Source organism: Erinaceus europaeus, chromosome 16 (genome assembly GCF_950295315.1).
Source record: "Erinaceus europaeus chromosome 16, mEriEur2.1, whole genome shotgun sequence".
Lineage (NCBI taxonomy): Eukaryota > Metazoa > Chordata > Mammalia > Eulipotyphla > Erinaceidae > Erinaceus > Erinaceus europaeus.
This window is the reverse complement of record NC_080177.1, coordinates 44,905,832-44,924,811: the sequence shown is the minus strand read 5'-3', so window position 1 is coordinate 44,924,811 and position 18,980 is coordinate 44,905,832. Positions and strand designations below refer to the sequence as shown.

Below are 18,980 nucleotides of genomic sequence, written 5' to 3'. Positions count from 1 at the left end.
GTATATTGTTGGGGCTCAGTGTAGGCACTATAAATCCACTGCTCCTGGCAGCCATTTTCTTCCATTTTATTCATTAGGACAGTGAGAAATTGAGAAGGGAGGGGGAAACAGAAAGACAGATACCTGAAGACCTGCTTCACTACTGATAAAGTTTTCCCCCTACAGGTGAGGAGTGGGGGCTCAAATTTGATCCTTGCTTGAGTCCTTGCATTTTATACTATGTGTGCCACCACCCAGCCCCCCCCCCATTTGTGATCTTTTTTATTCAACACCAAAACCTATCACAGTCAATAAGGTCAAGCCAAAGCAAATACTCAGAACCTATCACCCAACAAGGGTTTGAAGGCCTACATTCAAGAGTCTGTTCTTCAGTGTTTACTGTATTCTAGCTATCAAACTGGATCTTTGATATACAGCTATGAACAAGACAACCATTACTTGTCTAGAAAATTATATGCAGACAAGCAATAAATAACAACAAGGGAAGTCCAGGAGGTGTGGTTTATGGAGTAGCCACGATCAGATCTTTGCTCTCCTCAAAAACAACTATTGAACACAACAAGAGATTGAATTGGACACATAATCTACAGCTGAAAAAAATTCCACAGTCCCATGTGGTTGTCTGTACGAACGGTTGGGGAAACAGGGTAGTGGGTTGGAAGACAAGGTCAAAACCAGAGCTCTGGGCAGACAGTGCTTGGCACTGACCCACGCCATCTTGGACAGTAACACAGTTATCAGACTCTCCAGAAGAAAAGAAATTGGAGCTTAAAACCTCAATCTTTGACTCAGGGTTTTTTTTGTTTTGTTTTTTCTCAGTCTGAGTTTAAGAGGACACAGAACTCAGTCCACAATAGCCCAAAAAACCCCTCCCCCTACACCACAGCAGATTATACAAACAAGTGAAATGGTGATCACAACAGCACCACCTGCTGGCCAGCAATAACCAACACCATACATGCGAAAAACAAGAGGCAAACAGCTAAATATGACACAAATAGCCACAAGCCCTTTGGAATATAACTAAAACATGCCCACTAGCTATCTACAAAATGGAGGACCCCCCAACCCTTCATCTGCACTATTCCAGCTTTTAGGTTAATGACTGTTTTGGTTTTTCTTCTCCATCTCATAAATATAAATAAATCTTTTATTTACTATTATTATTGTTATTATTATTATTTTAAGAATAGCTTTTGGACCATACTTGGCACCCAGAATAATAGTTGGTTACCTTCATCCTGAGATTGTCCTTGCTTATGGAAAGCAGTATACTACTTGTAGTCATAAGATAATGACTCTGTCAGATCACATCAAATCGATGGGGTTTACAATCAACAATATTTACACCCCTTTCCCATTTAGGGAACTACTCTCTTCCCTGATCCAGCTTGCTGGTCCTTTTTCCAACTATGACATCATCTCCCCAGACAATAACTTGATCCACCGGCATATCAGATTTCAGGCTCAGGGGAAAAAAGAAAAACAAAACAAAACTAGTATAGCCAGGCCCTTTGGAATATAATTAAAATATGCCTACTAGCTATCTACAAAATGGAGGACTCCCCAACCTTTCATCTGCACTATTCCAGCCTTTAGGTCCATGACTGGTCAACAATTTGTTTGGCTTTGTATGTTAACTCTCTTTTCAGCCACCAGGTTCCAGATGCTAGCAGGATGCCGACCAGACTTCCCTGGACAGACAACCCCACCAATGTGTCCCCAGAGCCCCACCCTAGTAGGGAAAGAGAGAGACAGGCTGGGAGTATGGATCGACCTGTCAACACCTATGTTCAGCAGGGAAGCAATTACAGAAGCCAGACCTGTTACCTTCTGCATCCCACAATGACCTTGGGTCTATGCTCCCAGAGGGTTAAAGAATAGGGAAGCTATCAGGGGAGGGTATGGGATACGAAGATCTAGTGGTGGGAATTGTGTGGAGTTGTACCCCTCTTATCCTATGTTTTTTTTCAATATTTCCTATATATATAAAAGAATACAGCAAGATTGTGAAAAAAAAGGAAGCAAATGAGACGAAACCCAAGAAATTCAAGATGCAGAGAGTGTATCAGAGACTGACTATAGAAAGCTTATGAGAACTCTACAACTTAAGCAAGAGTTGAAAGAGCATTTTACTTTGGAATTAAGACATGCAAAAGAGGAACTCAGTACAGAATTTGGTAAGAAGCTACAAAGCATGAAAGAAGAACTTCAAACAAAACTGCAAGGACTGAAAGAGATCTTTATAGCAGTTCAAACTCTGGCAGAAGGCTTAGGAAATATACTCACACATGCAGAAGAATTTAGAAGGCACAATTAGCCCACTCTTTCAATTCAAAGATGAGGGAGAGGAAAGATTTTAGAAAGAATGAAACTACTCTCTGTGAAATTTTAGACTCCATAAAAAGGTCGAGTATATGAGTTATAGGGATACGTGAGGAGGTAGACTGGGTCAAGGTCCAGAGGTAATTTTCAGAGGAATTTTAGATAAAAATTTCCCTCACCTAGGTAATCCTCAGAACATACTTATTTTGGAGGCAGACCGATCACCCAGGTTTGCAAGTCCAAAATGGCCAACACTAAGGCACATTATTGTAAAATTATTAAAGCTCAGTGACAAGGGGAAAAATTTTGCAGACTGCTAGGGAAAGGAAAGAAGTTACATACAAAGGGAAAAATATCAGATTCTCATCAGATTTTTCTTCACAAACCATAGAGGCAAGGAGAAATTGGAATTAACGACATATTCAAGGCACTAAAGGAGAGGGAATTTTAGCCATGAATTTTGTATCCTGCAAAATTTTCCTTCAAGTATGAGGGAGAAATAAAAGCATTCCCAAACATTTAAAAGCTAAAAGAATTTACCACAATCAACCCTGCCTTACTGAATGGAGTCTTATAGGAAAGAAGGAAGCAAAGAAACACATGTGCTCAGCGAGGTGAACAGCAGTAGACTAGAAACAAGAACAAAATAAAATAGGAAAGAACAACAAGCAAATAGGGGAGGGAATTAAAAGACAAAGAAGCCCTATCAAATTTTTGTTAATCAAAATAAACTTAAAAAAAGACTTTTCTAGACTCACAAGGCTAGTTATTACACACATAGTAACCACAAAACAAAGCAGGGAACAGAGATTTACAGAAAACACAAGAAAAAAATAGTGAGGAATTCACCACAGAAACTCATCTACACAACAGGTCAGACAGAAACAAATGGGCAAAGATTCAACAATTTAACCTAAATTAAAAAAAAAAATTAGAATGGACATAAGTAAACCACATATATCAATAATCACACTAAATGTGAATGGCCTAAATTCACCTATCAAAAGACTAAGAGTATAGCTAAATGGATTAAAGAATAGGATCCATCCATTATATGTCTCAGGAAACACACATCCAAAGAAAAGACAAATGGAAACTGAATATAAGAGGTTGGTGTAAGATGTCCCAGAATAATAACTAAAAAGGTCAGGGACAGCTATCCTATTATCTGATAAAATAGACTTTCAGGCAAAGAAAGTAATCAAAGATAGAGGACATTACATAATGGTTAAAGGATCCAACAAAAAGATATAACCATCATAAATATATACGCCCCAACTTAGGAGCACCCAAATGTATGAAACAAACACTGAATTCAAGAGAGACACTGATAGCAACACAATAGTAGGAGATTTCAACACACCACTCACACCAAGAGACAGAACATCTGGATAAAAAAAAAAATCAATAGAGAAATAGTGAACTTAAATGAAACCATAAATGAAATTAACCTAATAGATATATACAGAACTTTCCGTCCCACAAGTAATGGATATACATTCTTCTCAAGTACACATGGAACATTTACAAGGACTGGCAATATGCTGGCCCATAAAGACAGTCTAAACAAATACGTAAATATTAAATTATAAAATGTCTCCTCTCAGAACATGAAGGCATGAAACTAGAAATCAGCCAAAAAAGGAAAAGAAACCTCCCTAAAGCCAGAAGACTAAACAATATGCTGCTGAAAAATAAATGGGTCACTAAAGAGATCAAAAAAGAAATTAAGAATTACCTCGATACCAATATAAATGAAGAAACCAGTTACCAGACCCTATGGGATGCAACAAAAGCAGTGCTGAGAGGGAAGTTCATAGCAATACATGCCCATGTTAATAAACAGCAGAAGTCACTAGTAAACCATCTAACAACCCACCTCAATCAACTACAAGTGGAGCAACAAAAAGAACCAACAGTCAGCAGGAGACAGGAAATAGTTAAAATCAGAGCAGAAATCAATGAAATAGAAAACAAGAAGACCATAAGGAAGATTAATGAAATCAAGAGCTGGTTCTTTGAAAAGATAAATAGGGAGTCAGGTGGTGGGTTAAGCGCACATGGCGTGAAGTGTAAGGACCAGCTTAAGAATCCCGGTTCAAGCCCTCAGCTCCCCACCTGCAGGGGAGTCACTTCACAAGTGGTGAAGCAGGTCTGCAGGTGTCTTTCTCTCCCCCTCTCTGTCTTCCCCTCCTTTCTCCATTTCTCTCTGTCCTGTCCAACAATGACGACATCAACAAGAACAGCAATAATAAGTACAACAATAAAAAAACCAGCAAGGGCAACAAAAGGGAAAACAAATAAATAAATATAAAAAAGATTTAATAATAAAAAAGGATAAATAAAACAGATAAGCCACTAGCTATACTCGCCAAGAGAAAAAGAGAAAATTCTATGGTAAAATCACTAAAAAATAAAAGGAGATATTATAACAGATGAGGTAGAGATTCAAAAGATTATGCAAAAATATTATGGACATCTGTATGGAACCAAATTTGACAACTTAGAAGAAATGGACACAGTCTTAAAGTCATACCCACTACCAATCTGACACAAGAGGAAGCAGATAAACTTAGCAGGACAATCACTAGCAAAGAAATTGAAACAGAAATCAAAAGTCTACCCAAGAACAAAAGCCTGGGTCCTAATGGCTATACTAATGAATTTTATGAAACCTTCACACAAGAACTAACACACCCATCCTTGTCAAACTCTTCCAGAAAATAGAAAAGGGAACACTCCCAAACACATTCTATGAGGCTAACATCACCCTGATCCCCAAAGCAGGAAAGGACCTCACCAAAAAAGATAACTATAGACCTATATCCCTGATGAACATTGATGCAAAGATCCTCAAAAAAAATCCTGGCTAACTGAATACAATGACATATTAAGAGAATAATCCACCAAGATCAAGTGGGGTTCATCCCTGGGAAACAATGCTTTTTCTGCATTGTTTTTTTTTTTTTGGTTCAACATCCGTAAGTCAGTAAGCGTATTACACTATATCAGCACAAAGAAAAATAAAAATCACATGATTCTGTCAATTGATGCAGAAAAAGCATTCAACAAGGTGCAACACCTATTTATGACAAAGGACCTTAAGGAACTGGAAGTGGAAGGAAAATTCCTTAACATAGTAAAGGCTATATAATGATAAGCCCATGGCTAACATCATAGTCAATGGGGAAAAATTGAAAGCTTTTCCCCTAAAATCAGGAACTAGACAAGAGTGCCTACTCTCACCTTTTTTATTCAACATAGTCATAGAAGTCCTTGCTGTCACAATTAGACAAGAAAGAGATACCAAAGGAATCCAAATTGGAAAGGATGAAGTTAAACTCTCATTATTTGCAGATGACATACTGGTAAACCTAGAATACTCTGGAAACAGCCAAAAACTACTGGAAATCATCAGTAAATTCAATAAAGCAGCAGACTACAAAATCAATACCCATAAATCTGTGGCATTACTTTATGCAAAAGATGGTTCAGAAGAAATGAAACTGAAGGAAGCAATACCATTTACAATTGAACCCAAGAAGATCAAATACCTAGGAGTAAATCTAACAAAGGATGTAAAGGATCTTTTCAAGGAAAACTATAAGACATGTTAAAAGTAATAGAGGATGACACAGAGAAATGGAAGAACATCCCCTGTTCATAGAATAAATATCATTAAAATGGCAAATCTGTCAAAAGCAATGTATATATTCAATGCAATCCTTATTTAAATCCCAATGATATATTTCAAGGAAATTGAATAGATTATTCAGATATTTGTGTGGCACTGTAAAAAACCATGAATAGCAAAAACACTCCTAAAGAAAAAGAAGAAATATAGAGGCATCACAATACACAACTTCAGGTTATACTTCAAAGCAGTCGTAATCAAAACAATGTGGTACTGGAACAAAAATGGCTATATAGACAAATGGAATAGGATAGAGAGCCCAGAATTCAATCCATACATGTACAGACACCTCATATATGACAAAGGGGCCAAATCTGACAAAAAGGAAAAGAAAGTCTTTTTAACAAATGGTGTTGGCAGAATTGGACAGCCACATGTAGAAAAATCTAACCAGACCACCAATTAACGCTATACACCAAAATTAACTCAAAATGGATCAAAGATCTGGATATCAGACCTGAAATTATAAAATACATAGAAGAACATATTGGTGAAAACATTTCATGACATTAACACTAAAGACATATTTTGAGACTTCACTCCATGAGCAAGGGAAACAAAAGCAAGATTGAAAAAATGAAACTATATCAAATTAAAAAGCTTCCATACATCAAAAGAAAACTCCATAAAGATAAACAGGAAACCCAGCAAATGGGAGAACATATTTGCACATCATACTTCAGACAAGCGCTTGATATCAAACATCTATAAAGAACTCATTCAGGGGGAGTTGGGCGGTAGTATAGCAGGTTATGCGCACATGGCACAAAGCGCAAGGACCGGCATAAGTAACCGGCATAAGTAACGCAGTTTGAGCCTCAGGCTCCCCACCTGCAGGGGGTCACTTCACAAGTGGTGAAGCAGGTGTGCAGGTGTCTATCTTTCTCTCCCCCTCTCTGTCTTTCCCTCCTCTCTCCATTTCTCTCTGTCCTATCCAACGATGACGACAACAATAATAACTACAACAATGAAACAAAACAACCAGGGCACAAAAGAGAACAAGTAAATAAATATTTAAAAAAATAGAACTCATTCAGGTCAAAAAGACAAAGGACAACTCAATAAAAAAGTGGGCAGAGGACTGTCCATAGACAGTTCTCCAAAGAAGAGATATGCAAGGCCCACAGACATATGCAGAAATGTTCTAATTCACTCATCACCAGAGAAATGCACATTAAAACCACATTGAGATACCACTCTCACCTGTAAGAATGGCCTTTATCAACAAGACAGGAGAAGATAAATGTTGGAGAGGATGTGGGAAGAAAGGAACTCTAATATACTGCTGGTGGGAATGCAAAATGGTACAACTATTATGGAGAACAGTATGGAGAATCCTTAAGCAATCCTTAAGAAACCTTAAGCAAGTACAGATGGAAATACCTTACAACCCAGCCATTCCACTCGTAGACATTTATCCAAAAGAGACAGTATCACCAATCTGCAGGGATATGTGTACCCCCATGTTCATAGCCACATTATCTACAATAGTAAAAATCTGGAAGCAAACAAAATGTCCTACGACAGCTGATTGGTTACAAAAGTCATGGGACATATACTCAGTGGAGTACTACTCAGCAATAAAAAAGATGATTCTACATCCTTTGGAATAAAATGGATGGAACTTGAGAACATTATACTTAGTGAAATATGCAAAGAGGTAAAGGAAAGTTACAGGATGGTCTCACTCATATGTGGAATTTAGAGAACTGAACACACATACTTAAAATAAACAACCAGATACAATACAACCTATATTTATATTGGAAAACTATAGTGGTTACCTAGTGGGGCGGGGGGAGGGCACAGATTTTCAGTGGCAGGGAAGATGTGAAATTCTAGTCCTATCACTAGTAACACAACATGTGTTTGTGGGGGGGTAGATTTAATATCTCAGGTTCTCTAACTGCCTAGACTGTAGCCTTAAGCACAAATATTAGCTTTTGCCTTAACATTTAATATCTTAGATTTGCAAATGATCAAACTCTTATAATGGGATTAAATTGTTCATGGAGCTCTAAAACTATATCTGAAAATATAGCTCTGCAAACATCTAAATCAACTATAGCTTTAGGCCAGACAAGAGAAGACCTTTTGGCCTTGTAAGCATCTAAAGTACAAAGAGGCTCAGATACCACTAAAAGGGTTCAAAGCATAGTAAAGTCAAGTATACTAATATAGATACCAAACCCCACAACCAAACTGCTTATAATTAATTATTGATAATTTAGCTCTAGGACTATAAGAAGCCCCTTGCATTCTCTTTCAGACCCGCATTTCTCCTAGTCCTGGTACCTCTAGGACATGCCCATACTTCCTGAAATTCCTTCTCTCTGATTCCTTACTGCCATACTAACTTTGTTAGCTTCAACCAAATTGCTATTGATGCTGCCACCCCACATTATGCTGCTATTGAAATCCTCCTGTGGACTGCAGCCAGAGATACCAGCCTGAGAAGTCAATCTTACAACTCTTCAAATCTGGTGAAACCTTTCCTAACACTTGGGACTACCTACACAAAAGTTAGATGGCACATCATTTAACTAAGTAAGTAACTGATACCAGAATAGGCTAGGGTTTAGGGTACTGGAAACAAGTGTACACGTATCCATAAACAAGGGGCAATTATAGAACTCAAAGTCAAAGTGCTCAATATTGGTTGATGTGCCTAAAGAAGGCATCATAAAGGAGTTCAGCGGTAGTGCCGTGGGTTAAGCGCAGGTGGAGCAAAGCACAAGGACTGGAGTAAGGATCCTGGTACAAGCCCCAGCTTCCCACCTGAAGGGGAGTCGCTTCACAGGCAACTTGCGGAGCAAGGATGGATTTTGATCCTAACCTGTCCCATGCTTCTCTACAGGACACAACCTTCAGCTGTGTGCTATGACTTTGTAAAAGACCTAGTAGTAACATAGCATACTGAAGCAGGATGGTCCAATTCATACAACTTTGGGTGTCATTAGCAGGTGATATCAGTATACCCACACTCTCCATGAACTTGTCTTCTTAAAAGCAAATGATATAATTGTTCTTATTCCTTTGGCAGCCAAAGTTGTGAAAATTCACTATTTTGCACATATGTTGAAAACACTGTAGAAAAATCCATTAATATCAACTAAAGCAAATAAAATAGATTTTTAAATTTTTCTTAAATTTTTTAAAAATCTTTTAAATGTTTTATTTATTTATTTATTCCTTTTTGTTGCCCTTGTTGTTTTATTGTTGTAGTTACTGAGGTTGCCATTGTTGGATAGGACAGAAAGAAATGGAGAGAGGAGGGGGAGAGAAAGATAGACACCTGCAGACCTGCTTCACCGCCTGTGAAGTGACTCCCCTGCAGGTGGGGAGCCGGGGGCTCGTACCGGAATCCTTATGCCAGTCCTTGTGCTTTGCACCACCTGCGCTTAACCCGCTGAACTACAGCTCAGCTCCCATAAAATAGATTTTTAAATGATATTTGAACCACCCAAATTATAAGCAAGGGATGATTTTTAAACTGATGGGAGAAATGATAGGAAAATATGCATCAATGAACCCAAACAACAAAGGGAGTCTCAGCCATTATACACAGTTGGAAAAGAGAAAGTTGTAGTCCAGGAAGTGGCACAGTGGGTAAAGCACTAGACACCCAAGCATGAGGTCCTAAGTTCAATCCCCGGCAGCACATGTACCAGAGTGATGTCTGGTTCTTTCTCCTCCTATCCCCCTCATTCATAAATAAATAAAATATTTTTTAAAAAGTGAAAGTATGTGTCTTTCAGAAAAATCTCTGGTAACAATTTCTAAGACAAGGCATGCACCTTGCTGTTTGTTTTTTATTAACATATTTATTCAAACATGTAAATTTGAGTACTTATTCTCATATTCATCGACTTATTTCTCAATTCACATTAAAGTAATGAGCAGACAACTATATGCCACCAAGCTAGAGAACCTGGAAGAAATGGATGAGTTCCTAGATATCTACAAACTTACAAAATTAAACAGAGGAACTAGAAAATCTGAACAGGCCAATCACAACCAAAGAAACTGAAAAAGTTATCAAAAACCTTCTCAAAAATAAAAATTCTGAACAGATGGTTTTATTTCTTTTTCTTCCTTTCTTTTTTTGCCTCCAGAGTTATTGCTGGGTCTCGATGCATGCAATACAAATCCACTACTCCTGGAGGCTATTTTTTCCCTTTTGTTGCCCTTATTGTGGTTATTATTGTTATTGCTGTCATCGTTGTTGGGTAGGACAGAGAAATCGAGAGAGGAGGGGGAGTGAGAGAGGGTGAGAGATAGACACCTGAAGACCTGCTTTACTGCTTATGAAGTGACCCCCCCCTGCAGGTGAGGACCCAGGGGCTCAAACCAGGATCCTTACGCAGGTCCTTGTGCTTCGCACCATGTTCATGTAACCCGCTGCACTAACTCCTGACCCCCACAGATGGTTTTAAAAATGAATTTTTTGGGGGCTGGGTGGTAGCACAGCAGGTTAAACACACATGCTGTAAAGTGCAAGGACTGGTGTAAGGATCCCAGTTCGAGCCCCGGCTCCCCACCTGCATGGGTGTTGCTTCACAAGCGGTGAAGTGGGTCTGCAAGTGTCTGTTTTTCTCTCCTTTTTTATGTCTTCCGCTCCTCTCAATTTCTCTCTGTCCTCTTCAACAACAGTAGCAACAACAACAATGGAAAAAAGATGGCCTACAGTAGCAATGGATTTGTAGGATTTGTAGTGCTGGCAATGAGCCTGAGCTTCCACTCTGGTGGAAAAAAAAATAGAATTTTACAAAACTTCAAGGAAGGGGGGCCAGGCAGTAATGTACTGGGTTAAGCACACATAGTACTAAGCACAAGGACCCGTGCAAGGATCTTGGCTCCAGCTCCTGGCTCCTGCAGGGGGGTTGCTTCACAGGTGGTGAAGCAGGTCTTCAGGTGCCTATCTTTCTGTCCAACCTCTCTGTCTAAACTTCTCTGTGTCCTATCCCCCCAAAAAAGAATAAAAAAATAAAAAACAAACAAAAGCAAAAACTTCAAAGAAGAGTTAATACCTCTATTTTAAAAACTCTTCAAAAGACTGAAGACACAGGAATACTACTGTCCAGCTTCTATGAAGCCAACATCACCCTGATACCAAAATCAGACAGGGATACAACAAAAAGGAAAACTATAAACCAATATCTCTGATGAACATAGATATTAAAATATTGAACAAAATTCTTGCCAACAGATTACAGCAGTATATTAAAAAGATTGGTCTGCATGACCTAGTGGGGTTTATCCCAAGGTTTAGAATATGTAAGCTGAAAAACAAGATCAGAAAAGAAAACACAAGTAGAACCTGAAATGGAATTGGCGTATTGCAGAAAAGTGAAAGACTCTGGGGTGGGTGGGTGGAGAGAATACAGGTCCAAGAAGGATGACAGAGGACCTGGAGGGGGTTGTATTGTTATATGGGAAACTGGGGAATGTTATGCATGTATAAACTATTGTATTTACTGTTGAATGTAAAACATTAATTCCCCAATAAAGAAATTTAAAAAAAAAAAATATGTAAGTCAATCAACATGATCCACTACATCAATAAAAGACAAAAAAAAAAAAAATCCCACATGGCTCTATCAATAGATGCAGAGAAAGCCTTTGACAAAATCCAGCATACCTTTATGATCAAAACACTACAAAATATGGGAATAGATGGAAAGTTCCTCAAGATAGTGGAGTCCATATACAGCGGACCTACAGCCAACGGTGAAAAACTGGAAGCATTTGCCTCAGACCGGGGACTAGACAAAGCTGCCCACTATCACCATTACTATTCAACACAGTGTTGGAAATTCTTGCCATAGTAATCAGGCAGGAACAAGCAATCAAAGGGATACAGATTAGAAGAGAAGAAGTCAAATTCTCACTATTTGCAGATGATATAATATACATAGAAAAACCTAAAGAATCCAGCAGGAAGGTCTTGGAAATTATCAGGCAATATAGTAAGGTGTCAGGTTACAAAATTAACATACAAAAGTCAGTGGCATTCCTCTATACAAACACTAAGATAGTAGAAGAAGAAATCCAGAAATCGATTCCTTTTTCAATAGCAAAAAAAAAAAAAAAAAAAAAACCAACAAAATATCTAGGAATAAACCTAACCAAAGAAGTGAAAGACTTGTATACTAAACATTATGAGTCACTATTCAAGGAAACAGAAAGATACAAAGAAGTGGAAAGATATTCCATGTTCTCATGGGTTGGAAGAATTAACATAATCAAAATGATTATATTACCCAGAGCCATATACAAATTTAATGTAATCCCCATCAAGATCCCACCCAATTTTTTTAGGAGAGCAGAACAAAAGCTGCAAATGTTTATCTGGAACCAGAAAAGACTTAGAATTGCCAAAACAATCTTGAGAAGAAAGACTAGAACTAGAGACATCAGACAACCAGATCTCAAATTGTATTATAGGGCCATCGTAATCAAAACTGTTTGGTACTGGAACATAGACAGGTACAGAAAAGGTAGCACAACACATGTTGTGGGGACAAAGAAACCCTCCTGCACTCCTGGTGCGAATGTCAATTGGAAAACAGTCTGGAGAATTCTCAGAAGGCTAGAAATGGACCTACCCTATGACCCTGCAATTCTTCTCCTGGGGATATAGCCTAAGGAACCAAATACACACATTCGAAAAGATCTGTGTACATCTAGGTTCACAGCTGCACAATTTGTAATAGCCAAAACCTGGAAGCAACCCAGATGTCCAACGATAGATGAGTGGCTGAGAGAGTTGTGGTGTATATATATATATATATACATACACACACACAGTGGAATACTATTTAGCTAAAAAATGGTGATTTCATTTTCTTCACAGCATCTTGGATGGAACTTGAGTAATCTTTTTTATAATTTTTAAAAATATTTATTCCCTTTTTTGTTGCCCTTGTTTTTTATTATTGTAGTTATTATTGTTGTTGTCACTGATGTTGTTGTTGTTGGATAGGACAGAGAGAAATGGAGAAAGGAGGGGAAGACAGAGAGGGGGAGAGAAAGATAGACACCTGCAGACCTGCTTCATTGCCTGTGAAGAGACTCCCCTGCAGATGGGGAGCCGGGGGCTTGAACCAGGATCCTTCTGGTGGTCCTTGCACTTTGTGCCACATGCACTTAACCCACTGCGCTACTGCCCGACTCCCAAAGGAATCATCTTAAGTGAGATGCCAGAAAGAGAAGGATAAATATGGAATGATCTCACTCATAGACAAAAGTTGAAAAATACTATCATGATGTCACCCGCCTTTCCTGGGAAGATGACCTCACCAAAGCTTCCTGGAACCACACCTTCCTAGAGCTCTACCCCACTAGAGAAAGGTAGAAGCAGGCTGGGGGTATGGATCGAAAAGCCCATGTGCAGCAGAGAAGCAATTACAGAAGCCAGACCTCTGACCTGCACCCCTTAGAGATCAGTGGTCCATACTCGCAGAGGGATAAAGAATAAGGAAACTTAACCAATGGAGGGGATGGGATATGGCACACTGGTGGTGGGGACTGTATGAACTGTACCACTCTTATCCCACAATCTTGTTGGTTATTAAACCACCAACAATAAATTTGAAAAAAGGGAAGAAGTTGAAAAATAAGAAAATACAAAGCAGAACTTGGACTGAGTTTGGTGTTCTGCACCAAAGTAAAGGACTCTGGGGTGGGGTGAAGGGTTCAGGTCCTGTAACATGATGTTGGAGGACCTAGAGGTGGTTGAATTGTTATGTGGAAAACTGAGAAATGTTATACATGTACAAACTACTGTATTTTGTTTTTTGTTACTGTATTTTATTGTTGACTATAATCCCCCCCAATTAAAAAAAAGAGAGAGAGAGAGAAAGTAGTGAGCAGACTGTTCAAGGAAGCAGGAGGCTACAACAGTTTTCAAGGACTCTGGAGTCCATGGGTCTGAGTTGCATCTATTATCTGACTCCTGCTCAAAATGGTAATTCCTGATTTGTGTGTGTGTGTGTGTGTGTGATTCTTCCTAAGAATTAAAAAAAAATTATTTATAAAATGGAAATATTGACAAGACTATAGGATAGGAGGGGTACATTTCCACACAGTTCCCACCAGAACTCCATATCCAGTGCCCTCCATTGATAGCTTTCCTAGTCTTTATCCCTCTGGGAGTACAGACCCAGGATCATTGTGGGGTGCAGAAGACAGAAGGTCTGCTTCTGTGATTGCTTCCCTGCTGAACATGGGTATTGTCAGATTGATCCATACTCCCAGACTGTCTTTCTCTTTCCTTAGGCATGAATCTGGGGAGGTGGGGCTCCAAGACATATGGTGGGGTCGTCTGCCCAGATAAGTTAGGTTGGCATCATCTGGAACTTGGTGGCTGAAAAAGAGTTAAGATATAAAGCAGAACAATTTATTGACTAATCATGAACCTAAAGGCTGGAATATTGTGGATGGAGATTTGGGGTCTCCATTTTGGAAAAAGCTAGTAGGTCTATTTTAGTTATATTCCAAGGGGCCCATGACCCAACTAGTTTTTGCTTGTGCCTGACTTCTGATGTGCAGGTGACCTAAGCTATTGTCTGGGGGGATACTGTCATAGTTGGAAAAGGGACTAGAAAGCTAGATATGGGAAGAGAGTAGCTCCCAAATATGGGGAAAGTAATTAAATATTGTTAACTGTAAACCCGATCAATTTGATCTGGGACCCATAGTCCACATAGAAGCCTATGTAACTTCTGCATCCCTGTAGGTTTGAGCTCACATTCTGTGGTCACAGCTATGAACATTCCAGGATGCTCTAATTTCAGGATCCATCTTACTCGGGTTATAGGCAGAGTATGCTATCCAACTTCCCTTTGGAGAATGGAACATTTCCTACCATTGTTGATCCACATTGAGGGCAAAGTCCAATAGGGGCCCACAGAGGGATTCATTATGTTGTTCCTGATGGAGAGGATGGGTGACAGTGGTGAGAGGCATCTGTTAAGAGGTCTAGGCCCATCATGTCTATGTGGGAATGCCAGGACTCCTTGACTAGGGCCCCAGGTGATGGGGTGGCCTGGTGGTGACTAAAGAGTCATCATTAAAGCATGCCAGTCTCTTTCCCTTATTCAGCTTTTTTAGTCCTTACTTTGTCTGACAAGGTTAGCTTTGAAGTGATTGAAGGACATGTAATAGGAGGTAGGTGAGCCAGCTCCTCCTGATTCTTACTCATAACTAGTGAGAGACCAAGTGTAAGAAGAATAGCATGGATATGGCTCTGAATCCTGGCTCATGTACAAGATTGTACCTAAGTTTGAGTCTAGGTTAAGTTTCTTGACCTTTTTTGTCTCACTTTCTCAACCTATATGATGGAAAGAAAATAACCCATATCTCTGGGGTGGGTCCATGCTCCCAGAGGGATAGAGAATGGGAAAGCTATCAGGGGAGGGGATGGGATATGGAGATTGGGTGGTGGGAGCTGTGTGGAGTTGTACCCCTTTACCCTGTGGTTTTGTTAATTTATCCTTTCTTAAATAAAAAATAAAGAAAGAAAAGAAAATAATATGTATCTCACAGAGCTGGGAAAGAAATGTACACTTATTTTGGGCATACAATGAATACTGTATAACTTCATTATTATTATTTAAATTTATTTATTTTCTTTATTTGATAGTTAAATTTATTTATTTTCTTTGATATATTAAATTTATTTATTTTCTTTATTTCCTAGTATTTATCCCTCTGGGAGTATGGACCCAGGATCACTGTGAGAGAAATTAAGAGGAGAAGTGGAGATAGAGAAAGAGAGAAAGGGGAAGAGGGAGAAAGAGTCCTGTGATACTTGCTTCACCACTCATACTCATGAGGCTTCCCTCAGCAGCTGGGGAGCAAGGGCTCAAACCCAGGTCCTTGATGTACTGCTTCCCCCCTCCCCAATTTTATTATTATTATTATTATTATTTATTTTTACCACCAAAGGTCTGTGTCCTCATCCCCACCCCCATACAGTGGACCTGAACTCCCCTTCTTCCCCTAGAGTCTTTTAATTTGGTGTAATACCAATTTTATTATTTTTAATTGGCCATGTGTTTGTATCATTCACATTGAGTATATATTTGCAGTTACTTTCCATAACTCTTTCTGAACATGAAGTGCTAGTTTGAGTGGGTCCAGAGAAGTATCAGTTAGTCATATAAACTGTAAGAAAAATACTAGTCTTCAGCATATATACAAAGAGCAGACAATTTATACAAGAGGCAACACAACTGAACTAATATGGTGTGGTGACAGCAATCAAAGAGGCAAAAATGAACCTCAAATAATCATTTTGTTTGCATTAAATCAGTGAAATACTTAAGATAAGGCTCCTATTAACCACAATGTTACGATTTTAAATAGGCCTCCTTATATATTACCAGTAGCAATAAAAATGGATAATCCTGTTAGTAAAGAAAATGACTATGTAAAGTCACAAAAATTTCATACTCTTTGGCTTAATATTTTTAATTTCCTGTGGCAATAAAATGAAGAAAATGAAATGCATATACACAAATGTGTATACTATGGCACTTTTTGTAAATTACTGAAAAACAATTTAACTATTCAACAATAGGTCATACAGTATAAACATCATAATGCAGTCATTAAAAGCATAATCAGAAATCCAATCATGTAGGAACATGGAAAAACATCTTCTGAAATGTTGAACAAGAGACCATAACAAAAATGCTAGCTACACTATCAATGGCAAATTTATTTATATAACTAGACAAAGACTGGAAGGAAATTGAGATGATAAAAATAGATACATTTGGTTGAGGGGATAATGGGAGACAATTTTCACTTATTTCCTTTGCTGCTATAAATGCTGTTTCTGCAACATAAGTAGATACAACTTCATTGTTTTTTGTTGTTGTTGTTGTTGACCAACCCCCAAATTCCCACTAAATGAATTTTTGTGATCTGGGGGCAGGGAGAAAAGGAAAATTTCTCCTAAGCTTGGTGTAGTATAAGAGTAGGGATAGTTATCAGGCACCAACTTTGGGGATGGACCAGGCCAAGACATTCTTGAGACAGCCTAACTCAATAGTATCTGTTCTGGCACAGCCTTCTAAACCCAGGCTGCACAGCAGTTTAAATGGCTTACATAAACACGTGTGGCACAGTGAGGAATAACTTGTTTTAAATCTTTAGGGACAACTTACCAGGCATCCCTTCCAAGGTTCTCTAATAAAAAGATCCAGCCACTGGAGCAGCAACCCTGTCAGAAGCAGCAAGCTTATGCTAATCACCACATTTTCATTCCAAGACCAGCTCAATCACAGATGGACTTTACCCTGCAGATATATGTGCTGTGCTTCTCTCCATCTCCATTATGGATCTGTTTCTTTAATAAGAGTGAGGTAAGCATATGGTGGCTGAAGGTTTGTTATTAAATTGCAATGGGGGGAGGAGGAGAAGAGGAAGATTCAATTAATTCACAGCTCATTTATTTTCATTCTCATTGCCTAGAGCCAGTAGCTAAAATTTAAAAAGCAGAGGGGGGGGGCAAAGGAGGGGGATTATTATATTATTATATTAAATAATTATATTATTTATATAATATAAAGGAGGGGGATTATTATATTATTATATTAAACCAGCCAGGATTATTGCAAGTGACATAATCACCCAAATATTGGGAAAAGCGTGTTGGTGGGGACTATTGCTGAGATGTGTTGTCAATACAATTAAAGGGGAAAAAAAAGTCTTCTAATTTGTTCCCTTGAAATCTTAGGTGAGCTCTCAATGGAGAAAGAATAAAAATAATTTTTTTTTTTAATTCTGTGGAGTGCAGTTATTACTGACTCTGGAGGCAAAATGGTTGTGTGGCTGAGTGTCATGGTGTGCAGAGGTTGAACTGTGTGGGTTTTGCCAGACTCAGCAGGTTTATATGATCCTCCCATTCCTGGGGATTGTCCTTTATCTGAAGGGGACATGTAGATATGTACCTCACACTTGGGAAACCTTAGCTATATTATCACTTCATTTGAGCTATATTCAACTGTATCATATTCAGCTATATTACCATATTCTTTTGGCTGGGGCAATGATACAGTAAAGGTTTGAATTCCACAGGCAAGCTTTCTTTTTTTAATTTTTATTTATATTTTTTAAATAATTTATTTCTTTATTGGGGAATTAATGCTTTACATTCAACAGTAAATACAATAGTTTGTACATGCATAACATTCCCCAGATTCCCATTTAACAATACAACCCCCACTATGTCATTCATCATCTTTCATGGACCTGTATTCTGCCCACCCACCCACCCACCCACCCCAGAGTCTTTTACTTTGGTGTAATACTCCAATTCCATTTCAGGTTCGACTTGTGTTTTCTTTTCTAATCTTGTTTTTCAACTTCGGCCTGAGAGTGAGATCATCCCATATCCACCTTTCTGTTTCTGACTTATTTCACTCAACATTATTTTTTCAAGGTCCATGCAAGATCGGCTGAAAACAGTGAAGTCACGATTTTTTACAGCTGAGTAGTATTCTATTGTATATATATACCACAACTTGCTCAGCCACTCATCTGTTGTTGGAAACCTGGGTTGCTTCCAGGTTTTGGCTATTACAAATTGTGCTGCCAAGAACATATGTGTACACAGATCTTTTTAGATGGATGTGTTGGGTTGCCTTAGGATATATCCCCAGGAGGGGAATTGCAGGGACATAGAGTAGGTCCATTTCTAGCCTTCTGAGAGTTCTCCAGACTGTTCTCCATAGAGGCTGGACCAATTGACATTCCCACCAGCAGTGCAGGAGGGTTCCTTTGACCCCACACCCTCTCCTGCATTTGCTGCTGTTACCTTTTCTGATGTATGACATTCCCACTGGAGTGAAGTGATATCTCATTGTTGTCTTGATTTGAATTTCTCTGACAATAAGAGACTTGGAGCATTTTTTCATGTGTTTCTCGGCCTTTTGGATGTCTTCTGTGG

The 18,980-nt window shown here is 38.7% G+C and overlaps 1 protein-coding gene across 13 annotated transcripts in view; it reads right to left on the bottom strand.

The window, feature by feature from the left end:
- Positions 1 to 18,980, bottom strand: part of NIN (ninein) — a 155,051-nt gene that overhangs the window by 73,681 nt on the left and 62,390 nt on the right. The window lies entirely within an intron of this gene.